At 30.1% G+C, this 12,947-nt stretch overlaps 1 protein-coding gene across 5 annotated transcripts in view; it reads left to right on the plus strand.

Annotated features, from left to right (window-relative positions):
* The window catches only part of LOC147816817 (uncharacterized), a 96,052-nt gene that overhangs the window by 22,267 nt on the left and 60,838 nt on the right, over window positions 1-12,947 (plus strand). For all 5 annotated transcript variants that reach the window (XM_087159648.1, XM_087159675.1, XM_087159727.1 and 2 more), the window contains one exon: window positions 8,956-9,218. The gene's annotated coding sequence lies outside the window, so the exon portion shown is untranslated. The remainder of the gene's footprint in view (window positions 1-8,955; window positions 9,219-12,947) is intronic.

The following is a 12,947-nucleotide window of genomic DNA, read 5'->3' on the forward strand; positions in this document are numbered from 1 at the left end:
TAATAACATTTTGAATAGAATATTTAATAGTATAAACACTTTTCTTGTACACATCCTATACTTTATAAGAAAAAAGAAACAAAAACCTGGAAATTTTAAGATTTTTATCTGGAAAACCTGGAAAAATCAGTGAAATTTGAAATCTGATTTGAGTGGCCACCCTGTATAATATTCAAATTGAACCACATATTATATTACCAGGTAATAGTGTACCCTACCTGAGGAAATGATTATAGACCTCATAGAGGGTACACAATGTGCCCCTGTTGTTTACTATGTATGTCTAAAATAGTCTTCTGAAAAGCTTTAATAATAATAATAAAATCAATCCTCCTAAACTCTTTATTTCAAAATTAAACAAAATCAAAAACTTAATAGGTAATTTTTAAGGAAGCAAAAATTTAGAAAACTAAGGTAAATGAAGGAAACAAAAATATTTATTTGAAAACAATAACTTTATAACTTATATCAATTTCATGCTGACAACCAAGCCAATATGAAAAATAATGTGGGCAAACTGGATCCAGCCATGTGATTTTCCAGCTAATAAAAATCTATGGACAACAATGGAAAACTACGACACCATTAAATTTTTATATATAGTAAGAAATGAATTAATAATAGTAAAAATTAAAAGCAGTTTAAAATAAGGTTTTATAAACCTATTTTCTGCAAATCAATTTTAATCATCTTTAAAATAATGCTATTATCTGAAGGAAGCAGTTGTTTTTAATTGAATTATTTCAGAGACATTTTAAATTTCTTTTACTATAACAATAAAGCATATAAATAATAGAATCAATGCAGCAATAAGATTTGTGAAGTCCACGAATTCTGAAGTCTATATTTTAATAGATAGCTCAAAATTAAATTTAATTCGATTTTTTTTTTCGATCTAAACTAAGCTAAATTTCTTGAGGAGATAGTATTTTTACTTCTTTTATTCTATTCCTACTATTAGTTTACACTCTCCTTATATCTTGTTCAAATTTTCAATCGTTAATACAGTACAGAACCCGTTATCCGGAAATCAGAAGGCCGGAAAACCAAAAAACCGGAACGAAGTTCGATAAATTTTCCTGCCATTTAAAAAAAATTTTTTTTCCCCCTCAGGGTTTAACAATAAAAAAACGGCTTTTTGTAGCATTTCAGAAAACCGGAAAAATCAGTTATCCGGAATAGTGATGGATGTTCGTTCCGGATAATCGGTTCCCTACTGTACTTTTTATTCATCCACTCTCAAGTTCTAATACATTTTTTACCAACTTGTAGTGGATGACAGTTCATGTTAATAAAGTTTTTTTTTTCAAATATTAATTCATTCATTAAATATGAGAGAAAGACAAAATATAATTTTCAACATAAAATCAAGTTGACATGCTTTATATACTAGTGAATTGGCATTAAAATTTTTGTAGTGGTAGACGCTACAATACTCGCCAACCAGAATTATAATGAACGGATTCGATGACAACAGAATTCGATGAACGGATACCACTAGATGATTCATTGCTTTTTTGTGAGAGGCCTTGAGAGATGTATTAAGATCACCGTAATTTTAAGTACTGATCGGTAGAGCTGTATTAAGTTAACGGTAGTGGTCTCTCTTGGGTTGCCTTTAGCAGTCGAGTGAATACGTTGTGTGTGATCGAAACTGAGTAGCAACAGCGCGAGAAGGTGGATAATGTCACAAGTAGCAAGTCAAATTTTCAAAGTGGACCATCCATCGAGGCAGGCATGTTCAAATAGAAGTGGGAGTTTCTGTCAAAGCAGGCATGCTCACATCAAGTCCGAAAGTCACCAATGTGGGGATATAACTATTAACATTGTCAACCATCATCTATGAAAAGGTACCCCAACGTAGAATCAAGTTAACATGTTTTATATACAAGTAGATTTTCCTGAGGATGAAGAGCTACAGCTGAAATTATAAAAGAAAATAAATTAAACTTTACAATAAAAAACAAATTTAAAACTATTTAGCATTGAATATCTATTTAAAACCTATATTATTTAATTTGAAAATGTTTTTAAATGTAGTAAAGTGACTGAGGCACGTTAAATCTGCCGAGTCGCAAAAGTCCTCCATGTTCCCATAACAAATCAATACCTCTGGGGGTACTGGATGGGAGATCGATCGTTCTCTGATTCAGGTCAAAATTACGATCAGTGGAGGAAAGAATGGATGTATGATAGGGTCCATCCTTTAAACGGGTGTGACGTATGGGTGTGGCAGAAGTCGATTTCGGGGCCATAGATAGAGCCACTGGAAAACAAGAACAATCGCACCCCCTCTGCCTAAACGGGCAATAAGTCAATAACATATCATGGAAAGTCAACAAAAAAAGAGGCGAAAAGTGTTAAATAAACAAATGCTTTTTTAAAAAGTCATTTAATGTATAAGTACGCCAATGCTAAAAGATACTTTGAGAAGCTATCAATTCGTGGTTGACACAAACATGCAGAAGGGGAATTCTTTAACAATTCACATATTCCAAAATAGTAATATCAAATATATTTTGCTCCCCCCAAATATTTTTACACAACATTCTTTAAAAGTCAGTATGTAGTAAGTCAGTAAAGGTCTTAATTTCTATATATATAAAACATTTTATTCACGTTGAAATATTGAAAAAGAAATAAATTAAAGAAATAGAAAAAAATAAATAATTAAAAAAATTAGAAATTAAACTTAGACCGGGATAGGACACCTGACCCCTCGGACTCCTCATTTTTTCGCTAACCAACCCGCGACACTTCTAACCACGCCCCGTCTCACACGCTGGTTCCACGAATATTAAGCCTAAAGAACTTTCCTGCTGTTATTTATCGGAACCTATTATAGGCCCCCTAATTTGTCTATAAAAACTTCCTTGGTATGGTTGTTTAGTTTTTTGAACTACAATTTCTGGCTACGTTTGAAAATTATAAGTTAGTATTAAATGGTGTTGATTCGTATGCGTAGCGTCGGAGCCGAAACTTATCCGCTCGTAAAGAAAATTTCGAGACATGTTTTAGTAAATAACAAGAATTTAAAAATAAAAAATAAAGAAAACTATATTGAAAATTTTTTTAAGAATTAACTTAAGAAAATTTTTTTAAGAAATATTTTTAAGAATTTAGTTTCTATAGCTGAAAAAAAGAAAGTAAATTTTTCCTCTGACATACTTATTATTTAAAACATATTTGAAATATTTATGTTCAATATTCAACACAGATAATTAAAAAATGTTGTTTTAAAATTTTTTTTTCTTTTTCTGAAGCTATTTTCATTATTTTTTTTTAATTATTACTGAAGGATTGTTAAAATCTATCTTATAGAGTTATGCATTTCAGAAATATTTTTCTAAATTTTTATTACTTGAAATTATGTGACTTGTAAGTCACATAAATCAAATTTATTTGTACTTTAATTATTTCCCAAATGAGATTAAAAAGTAAACATAGTCTCATTTTCAAAAATTTTAATTAAAATTTGTAATTTTCTAACAGCTGAAATTGACCACAATAATGAATTGACATGCCTCCTAAGTAAACTTCTTTTGCCTCTTAAATGTCACTTGTTTTTTCATGAAACCCCATTCACTCATGTTCATGTTTTTTTTTTTTTTTAATTGTGATAAAAACTTTAAATATAAGTTGGAATGGTATTTATTTGTTTAAAGATATTAAGTTATTTTGGTTTAATTTCTAGGTTCATTTATTACAGTAGTGTGATCGTGATCTCAATCTTTGATTCTAAATTGAGGATTAATTTTGTTCCGGGATTAAATTCAAATACAATATTGAACTTCTCTTTAAATTTGTTTTAATTCTACATATAAAATTTTGATAGTAATATTTTTTGGAATCTTTTGTGTTTTGCATATTTGTGTATATACACAACACTTGAAAGAAACTTTTTTTCAGTTTTTTTATCTCCCCAAATTTAACATTTATATCAAATTTGTTATTTTTCAAAGTGTAGTTTTTTGTTAAAGTTTTTATTTTGCATTTTAGGAAAAATTTTGGAAATAACAAAATTTTATCATAAGCATTACTAACATCCCTCCCCCCTTATCAGCAAAAATATTCAAATCACTTAACCCCCTCCCACTGTTAAGTTCTTACTTGATATTTGAACTACCCTGTATCAACCCTATTTTGCCTTTGAACTGTTTTCTTTAAATTTATCTAAATATTTCATACACTTAAAAACTAAAAATATTTTTCAAAACAAATTATTTTTATTTTTATTTTTAGTATTTGTACTTATATTTTTTGAAATAGTTTTATCACATTTAAATTGTTTATTCACTTTTTTTTAATACAAAATTGCTATTATAGTTTTTTTTTTAAAAAGTTTTTTTTTAGAAGTTACGTATTGAGTTGATTTAGAATCTAAGCTTAACTTGAAATTAAAGATGTGAAAACTTATTTGCACTTTATAAAAATTGTTTTCTCCTATACAATATTATCTTTATTTTCATGAGAAATGAATGTCAATTATTCAATCCAGATATTATGCGTTTGCATTACCTTTAAAAAAATACTTTATATCTTTAACAAAAATGTGAGCTGAATAGACAACTGTTTAGCTTTAATCATTGGTTGCTACATTTTTATTAAATCGCTTTTGTATGTATTTGGCTGGAATCATGAAAACTTTCGGCCTATCTTTGATGATCTAGAGGACTAAAAGTTTAGCTGCAACTGTTTTATAACCGTCGTTAAACCGCCAACCCTATTTTTAGGTTTAAGACTACTTATCTTCAACTCCATAGTCTTGTAATTTTGAACTCAATCCAGAAGACAAGAGAACTCCTGGATTAAGTATTGGGAGAAATTTTGCCTTCGTGGAGGGCTTTTTGATGGAAATATAACACACATTAGCGTTAGATGGAGAGGAAAACCTCGAAAACTTCCACGGTTAGCCTGACGGCAAGGAGACTCTAAACCACGATACGTCTATCACTGGGGATATTTTGCGCCAGCACTCTTGTCGGTGCAACCAGAATCGGAATTCGTATCGACGATCCATCTCTGGGATTCGAACCCGGTTCACATCATTTTAAGGCAAAAGCTCTATCCCTTGAGCCATCACGGCTTAGCTGGACCTGTTTGCCGAATGACAAAGTTTCTATAATTTTTTCTGATTGCTAGAAGTAGCTTTTATCGTCAATCGAAATTTCAACAACTTTCCGATTAGCCAGAGCATTCAAATCTCGACTAGAGCTTTATTCAAAAAAGACAATACATGTTTTAATAGCTTCCTGAAAGCGATAGGAAAATATCATTACAATTATATTCCCTACAAAATTTCTTACCAAACAAAACTGCAACTACTTTTCGTATAGTTAGAGTGTTTAAATTTCAAATGGTGTTTTGATCTTGGCTACAACAAATTACTTTTGTCTTCTAAAAATTCTAAGCTGAACTTTGTTTCAATTTTTAATTCCAATTGAAAATCTGACCACTTTCTGGCGTAAACTTAGACAATAACAAAAAGGAAAGTAATAAAATGAAAAACTTCTTTAAAACTTTTTATCAAATTAAAAAAAAAAGGAGAAAGTAATCTTATCTGCAACGGCTACTAATACCGACCGTCTTTCAAACGTATTTATCGTTTTACTTACCTTTATAGTTTTTTTTATGACAAACATGGAATTATTTCTACTTTATTGTCTACTTCTACTTAAAAAACATTGTTTTTAAAATTTTAATTTTATTTATGTTAAATTCATTTTTTGTGTGTCCAAGCAAAGTATATTTGTCTAAAAATGCTGCTATATATTTTTAAATATTGTTTCTGTTGTAGTACTCAAATTTAAAACATCAATTCTTTACTTTTCCTATCTGCATCATTGATGTTTTTTCTCAAATATATATATATAATGTGTGTGTGTCATGAGTTGTGGATTCGTAGCCCTTATTGTGCAAGAACTGTTTCCAAATCTGAAATATTTTCCGTAAAGATTTTGACTTCTTTTTTTTTTTCATGAAACAAAGAAATTGATGAATCTGTCTCCAACATGTGAAATCTAGCTTGATTGTTAAAGGCAAGAGGAAGTGTGAAAGATTGTTTACTTTTGCGTATTAAACTATCAAGCTAATAAAAAAATAGAACCAATTGAAAAATATTATAACCGTTAAAAACATTAATTTAATGCCAAAAATGAAATATTTTTTTCTCTCTAGTTTAACCATGATTGAAAATCAAAATAAAATTTATATATATTTTTAGACTAATATGTGATTTTGAATGTCGAAATCTAAATTTTAAATAATTTTATTCCAGAAAAATACATGAACTTTTTAATTTTTTTCTCAAGTTTTTTCGATATTGTGGATTTTTTTATTTAAAATTCTTTACCGAAGCATTTTGATTATTTTGATTAATATTACTGAAATATATAAATTGAACATTAATTTATTGGATGAAAATTATCTTTTTCTTAAGAGGAAAATGTTAAAAATCGATTATATTATAACAATCGGTTACCTAGCTATCGGTTAATCGATGGCAATAACTAGGTTAACATTACTTTATTTTCTATTACAAAATATTACTTAGATTTGACAACAGAAATCAGCGTATCTCTTAAAAAGGTGATTTGATTCAGCAACAAAAAATAGTTTAAGAATATTATGGACGGAATACAAAACTGCGTTTATAAATTTGTTTGATTTAATAACTAATTGAACTTTTTAATTACTTAAAGAATCCTTTTTAGGATAATTTTTTTTTTTTAGTTTCGTGAATTTCGAAATATTTAAAATATGATTTTGTTTGGTTACCTATATCAAAACTTTAATGTAAAATCCATTTTTTTATCATTGTTATAAATATTAAGCTTCTTAAATAAATATCAACTGAAAAATCTAGAAATCAAGAAAACACACAGACGTTAAAGCACTTAGTTTACACAAATATAACACAGATTACACTACCCGCTAATTCGAAGAGTTGAATCTTAATTTTATTTTTCATTAATAAGTGTTCAGTTGAAGATCTGTTCCACGTGATTTTTTTTCGTCACATCAGAAATCTCAGAACGGCGTTTGTGAATTTTACTCTTTCTTTTTTTCATGATAAGCTATGTTTTATATTTGTTTCTTTAATACCAATTTGAAGTTTTAAATTAACTGTGCTATTTATTTCTAATGTTCTTTTTCAGCTGTCTTTTTTTATATCGTCGTATATATTAGGTATATATTAGGTACCAACTTGATTTTTCATTACCGTCAATTTCACGATCTTTTTTTACTATTTTTCCACTTAGCTTTACAGTAAATATTTGTTGAATGTCTTACATTATTATAAAACATTCAAAAAGAGTTCCTGAATTTAATGAATGTTTTTGTTGAAGCAATTACGTTCTACTGATAACTAGATTCAGAAATAAATTAAAATTGTAGAGTCTAGTATTACAATCAGTTTATTTTTCAGAAATGATTAATACACGAATTTGTTAGTTATAGATGTACTATACGAATATGCAAATTAATATTTTTATAACACCAATACCGATTAAGATGTGCTAAACATGTAATTTTTTTTAACAGAAGAGTTTGTAATTTTTAATTTCTGCCGTTGTAATTTAAAACTAATTTTTAATACTTTCTCTTCTCTGAGTATCCCGGGATTATCATGTCTATTTTCGCCAAAACCGATATTATCACCAAAAGGTAGATTCCGTGTCAATAAACCAAATTTTATCATATTTTCTGTGTATAATCCTTGACTACGCGAGTTAGTTTTGAAAGTTTAGTGAGGAAAAATAGAGGTTCTTATTTTGTTTTGATTCTTTTTATTACACTTTTTTATTGCGTATTTTTACACTTACAGTTTTTTGTTATTTTATTATTTGATAAAATCAATGTGTTTAGAATATTTGGAAATTGTTTTTCATTATGATGGCATCAAATGACTTGCGCATTCCCGCTGACAGGTCGACAGGAAGATCCCCAAATACCTTTTTAATTTTTATTTTTAGCTAAATAAATTCAATCTAAGCTTTATAAATTTAAAATAAACATATAGCTCATTATTGATAAAAGTGATTGTAGTTTACTTAAAATTTGTTTCTATTAGTTGGATCTAAAATTACATTGCATGTCTGATACTATAAATATCCTTTTTTTTCCTGTAACTAATACCAAAATAAAATTATACTTAACCATCTTTAGGGTGACACACCTAGAGTTAGAAGCTCCATTTCAACTTTTTGATATTTCAAAAAAAAAATTGTTTTTTTTTTTTTTTTGAAAGAGCTGTTCAAAGTTTCAACAAATCCAGATCGTCCATAGAAAAAAAAATGCTTCATTTAATTAAACGAACATAAAACGATTAGATTGGAGCTCTTTATTTTGCTATCAATTAAAAAAAATTACAACTTGAATTGGAATTTTGTTCACTTTACGTGGAAAAACGTTGTTTTGTGTTTTAAATGAAAGTGTGCGAACTTTGTCTTTACTAATGTTTTTTCAAGAATGATTTTATTACTGTTTCCCGATTACAGGGATGTTGCAGATTATGTCTATTTAGGTTTTTACAAATCTAACGACAGTCCAGAGTGGGCCAAAGGTTTGAGGATTTTGCCAGGGAAACTTATTCTTTGACCTGGACATCCGATTTTTTACCCCAATCACTCTAAAATCTGATTTCAAAGAATTGAGATGCCATTGTTTTAGATGTTTCTCTTATATATTTGCATATATGTAGTTTATTTGAAAAAAGCCCTCCTCCCTCGAATGAATCGTATTTTCCCTTATTCATTTTAAATTGGTTTTATCACGGATTAAATAATCACTGATATCATACAATATTTTATCTATGTATATATCTATGCATATATATATATATATATATATATATATATATATATATATATATATATATATGTGTGTGTGTGTGTGTGTGTGTGTGTCTGTCATACAATTGAAAAATTATAAAAATGTTTTGGTATTTTATAGGTATTAACGCCTTTACTGGAACTATCAGTGGGGCCTCTCAAGACTTACTAAAGAAACGTTGTTGCTTTGGAGAACATCAGAAATATGATCCGAAGACATGCCATCCTAATTTTGATCCTCTTCAGAGGGGGTGGCTCTTCTGCTTTGGTAGCCCTGACGACCTGTGTGCGAAGTAGAACACTTTACTGCAGAACAGTTTCACGAGGTACCACGGAAACCTGATTGAACTGGCAATCTAATCTGGAATTAGTTTACTGGGCATTGTAAGTACTCGTATTGATTTATTAATTGTTATTGTGGTCTTTTTTATTTTTATTTTATTTTATAATCGTCGTTGATTTAATTTTATCTCATTAAATCTTTGGGTTTAAGAATACTGATGTTCAACCCCGTAGTCATGTAATTTTGAATCCAATCCAGAAGAAAAGAGAACTCCTGGATCAAGTATTGGGAGAAATTTGCCCTCGTGGAGGACTTCTTGATGGAACTATGTCGCATTTGCCTTTCATGATTTCGGAAAACTTCGAAAAACTCCCACAGTTAGCCTGATGGCAAGGGGACTCTCACCCATGATCCGTCTACCACAGAGGATATTTAACATCAGCAGTGTGGTCGGTGTGGTCACTCTGTCCTCTGAACCAAAACTGTTCGGTCTTTTTTAATTGAAAATATTCGTACATAGAATTTTAATCTAAGTGTAAAAATTATGACTTTTTTACCCCTTTTGCTAAAAAAAATTTTCAGCCGATTTTTCTAAAAAATTTAATGTTTCAAAATAAATGCTAAATAAGGAAAAGTATTTTGCGTTTTGAAAATGTCCCAATATTGTATTTTTCCCCTTCTTTAACTTTATAACCTTTTATACTAATACTAACTTCCTTAATCTTGTGTTTTTAAGTCCCGCAGTGAACTGATAGTAAAGACATGGTGGTTCCCAGTTGAACACCGAAGTCAAGCCTTACTGGCTGCGGTCAGTAAGTGGGTGGGTGGTCATTTTGATCAACCTGCGCAGGGACCGAGAGAGCACGGTATCTGTTCTCGTTAAACTGCTCTACCGTAAAATGCTCGACTTCACGCGCAGGTTATCGGGCAACCAAAGCGAAGGAGCCATCCCCTCTGCAAAAGATCAAAATTGTGATGGCACTTCTTCGGATCCTCTTCAGGGATGTTTCCCTGACCATTGCCTATACCCCATTGTACAGCTCGAAGTAAATAAAGTATCTTGTGTTTTTCAATACTTTTTTATCATAAATTTTAATTTTGTGTTAGTTTAAAATGATAAAAAAATATTCTTTTTTATTTATATAAGTGCAAAATAGCTCTCTTTAGAGCAATGTTTCTTAACCTTTTTTCACAATGGACCCTTTTTAAAATTTTTTAAGGAGTCACGGACCCCCTCCCCCTCCCTGGGACAAAATAACTGTGAAAACAACATCAATTATTAGAAAACATTTAATTTTATTATTTTAAGAGCACAAAATTTTTAAAATCAAAATTTTTTATGTGAAGGTTGTTGCTACTGTTCCTTAATTAATAAATTGAACTGAGGGATAGTTTTCGACAAAGCAACGCGCATATCATGTTCAACATTCAATCACAAGTTTTTATTGTCACAAGTGTGGAAAATCCGGCTTCGTTAAGATACACTGTAGCTAACGGAATTATAGTTGCCATAGCTCGCTTTACAAGCAATTAGTAGGCTTCTCTCACAAAAGACCAGAACTCTCCGAGTGTTTTTGAATCGAAATCCATTTTTAGCTAGAACTTTGTTCTAAGATCAATAAGCTCATCTTTAGTTTATATCATCAATACAGTCAATATCACAAAGAAAAGGATTACGAATCCCCAACTCATCTTTTATATTTATCTCATCCAAAATAAAATATTTTTTACAGGAAACTTGAGGTACCTCCAGGTGTTCAGATTCCATTTTTTAAGTTATTTAGTAATAAATTATCTTACTGAGATGCATTTTCTGAAAGAACTTCGTCCAACATTTGAAAGTTTGCATATATCTCATTTTGAATTCTATTTTTTCAAAGTGGCATTTTCAAAAAGAATGCTTGTAATTTCTCAGGTGCATCCATAATGGTAATATCAGGCCCTTGAATTAAAAGACTTATATTGTTCACATGGTTAAAAATATCTTCTTCTTTTTTTTTTTTTTTTTTTTTTTTTGAAATATTCGCAGAGTGGGTTATCTTTTTCTTCTAGAAAAAGTGATACTTCTGTCCCCTACATGAAAATTCGTTTCAAAACCTGTCCTCGTGCTTCTAATAAAATTCACAGTTTTAATAACTATTGATAATACTTCTTTTAAGCTGGTTGGAAGAGTTTTTGTAGCTAGTGCATGTCTATTAGGAGACTTTTTACCAATAGGGCAAAACGAGATTTATTGCCGAGCATCTCATGTGCTGCATCTGTACAAAGAGAGTGAAGTTTTTCTTTTCCAGTCGAAGTCGTGTTTGGTAAAGAAAACATTTAACATTACTAAAACATTAACCGACTTTGTAGTTCGCAAAAGAGACTCACAAAATAAGAATTCCTCAGTGAGACACGCAACGAACAAAAACAAGAAGTTAATTACAGTTCGAGATGTCTGTAGTTTCATTCAGTAGCATACTAAAGGGAAATGTCGATGCTTTCAATTTATCGATGATCTGTTTCAAGATATTAAAGAAATTTCAACTATTCTTGAATGTATCACATCATTTGATAATGGAATATCCTCAAGTTTTTTTCTTTGTTCCAGTCCACAAACTAATTCAATCATATCCAGCGCACAAAGCTTAATTAACGTCTCTCCAATACTAAGCGGTTTCTTGCTTTTGACAATACGATATGCAACTTTGAGTAATGCCTCAACTAGAGGTTTTCACGAAATACCAAATGCAAGTTTGGTTAATGTTCCAGATTTCAAAAACTGGGCTTTCTTCTTAGTAAAAACTTCTAGATCTAGTAACCTGAACAAGGTGTCAAATGCACGTAGCTTGATAGGGGTTGATAAAACTAGCACAGCGGACGTCATCAGGGGGTTGCCCCTGATGGTGCAAACTGAATGCCGGTTAGTGGAGGTTGTTAAAAATATGACAGGGATATTAGAGGGCTGTGTGCTGTCCGCACTGAATTTAGGGTATCTCGATCACCTAGTTTCAAATATGTATTTTCACCGTTTAGAAAAAAAGTCAACGTTATTTAAATATTATTGATCCAAATGTTTTAAAAATTAGGAGAAGTTAACGGACCCCTAAATTATGACCCATGGACCCCTAAGGGGTCCATGAACCACAGGTTAAGAAACCCTGCTCTAGAGCTTTATCTGGTAAAATATTGGTTCGATAGAGAATTATGGGATTTTTATATTTTAATATTTTATATTTTTCTTTTTTTATATTATGTATTTTAATACCGGCCCGGATATAACCGGCCCGGATATAACCGGAAATTGCCGGATGATAAATCTAAATTTTAAAAATCTTTGCTGGTTACCTGGAACTGGCTGGGTAGAAGATTTAATATGACGCAGCAAAATTTTAGTGACCACCAGTACATCTCTAGAAAAAAGTAGCCTCCACTTATATTTCTGCAAGTTTGTCTTTTTTTTAATGAAAACTTCAGTTTTTCATAAGTTTATTGTTCACAATTTCCAAGTTTAATTACATGAATTATTTCATGATGTGCTTCCAAATCCACCAAATTTTACTAAAATCGAGTGTAGGGGGAGGGACGGTTCAAACTAAAAGTGATTGATATGACGTGGAATTATTCTGTTAATTGTTTGTGATTTATTGTATATGCATTGTTTAATGAAATATTACGAAATACTTTTCTGAATTGCTTTTCAACGGTTTAATTATTTAAGTTCAGGACATAAAATGTTATTTTCTCCTTAGTTTTAAATAAACCAAATGGAAACCCTATTTTAAAATGGATTTTGTTATTTTTTCTATAAGTTTTTTTTTTTATGTAATATTTGGTGTTTTGTCTTGCAG

Source organism: Parasteatoda tepidariorum, chromosome 1 (assembly GCF_982258835.1).
Source record: "Parasteatoda tepidariorum strain Cologne lab strain chromosome 1, Ptep-v5.0, whole genome shotgun sequence".
NCBI classification, from domain to species: domain Eukaryota; kingdom Metazoa; phylum Arthropoda; class Arachnida; order Araneae; family Theridiidae; genus Parasteatoda; species Parasteatoda tepidariorum.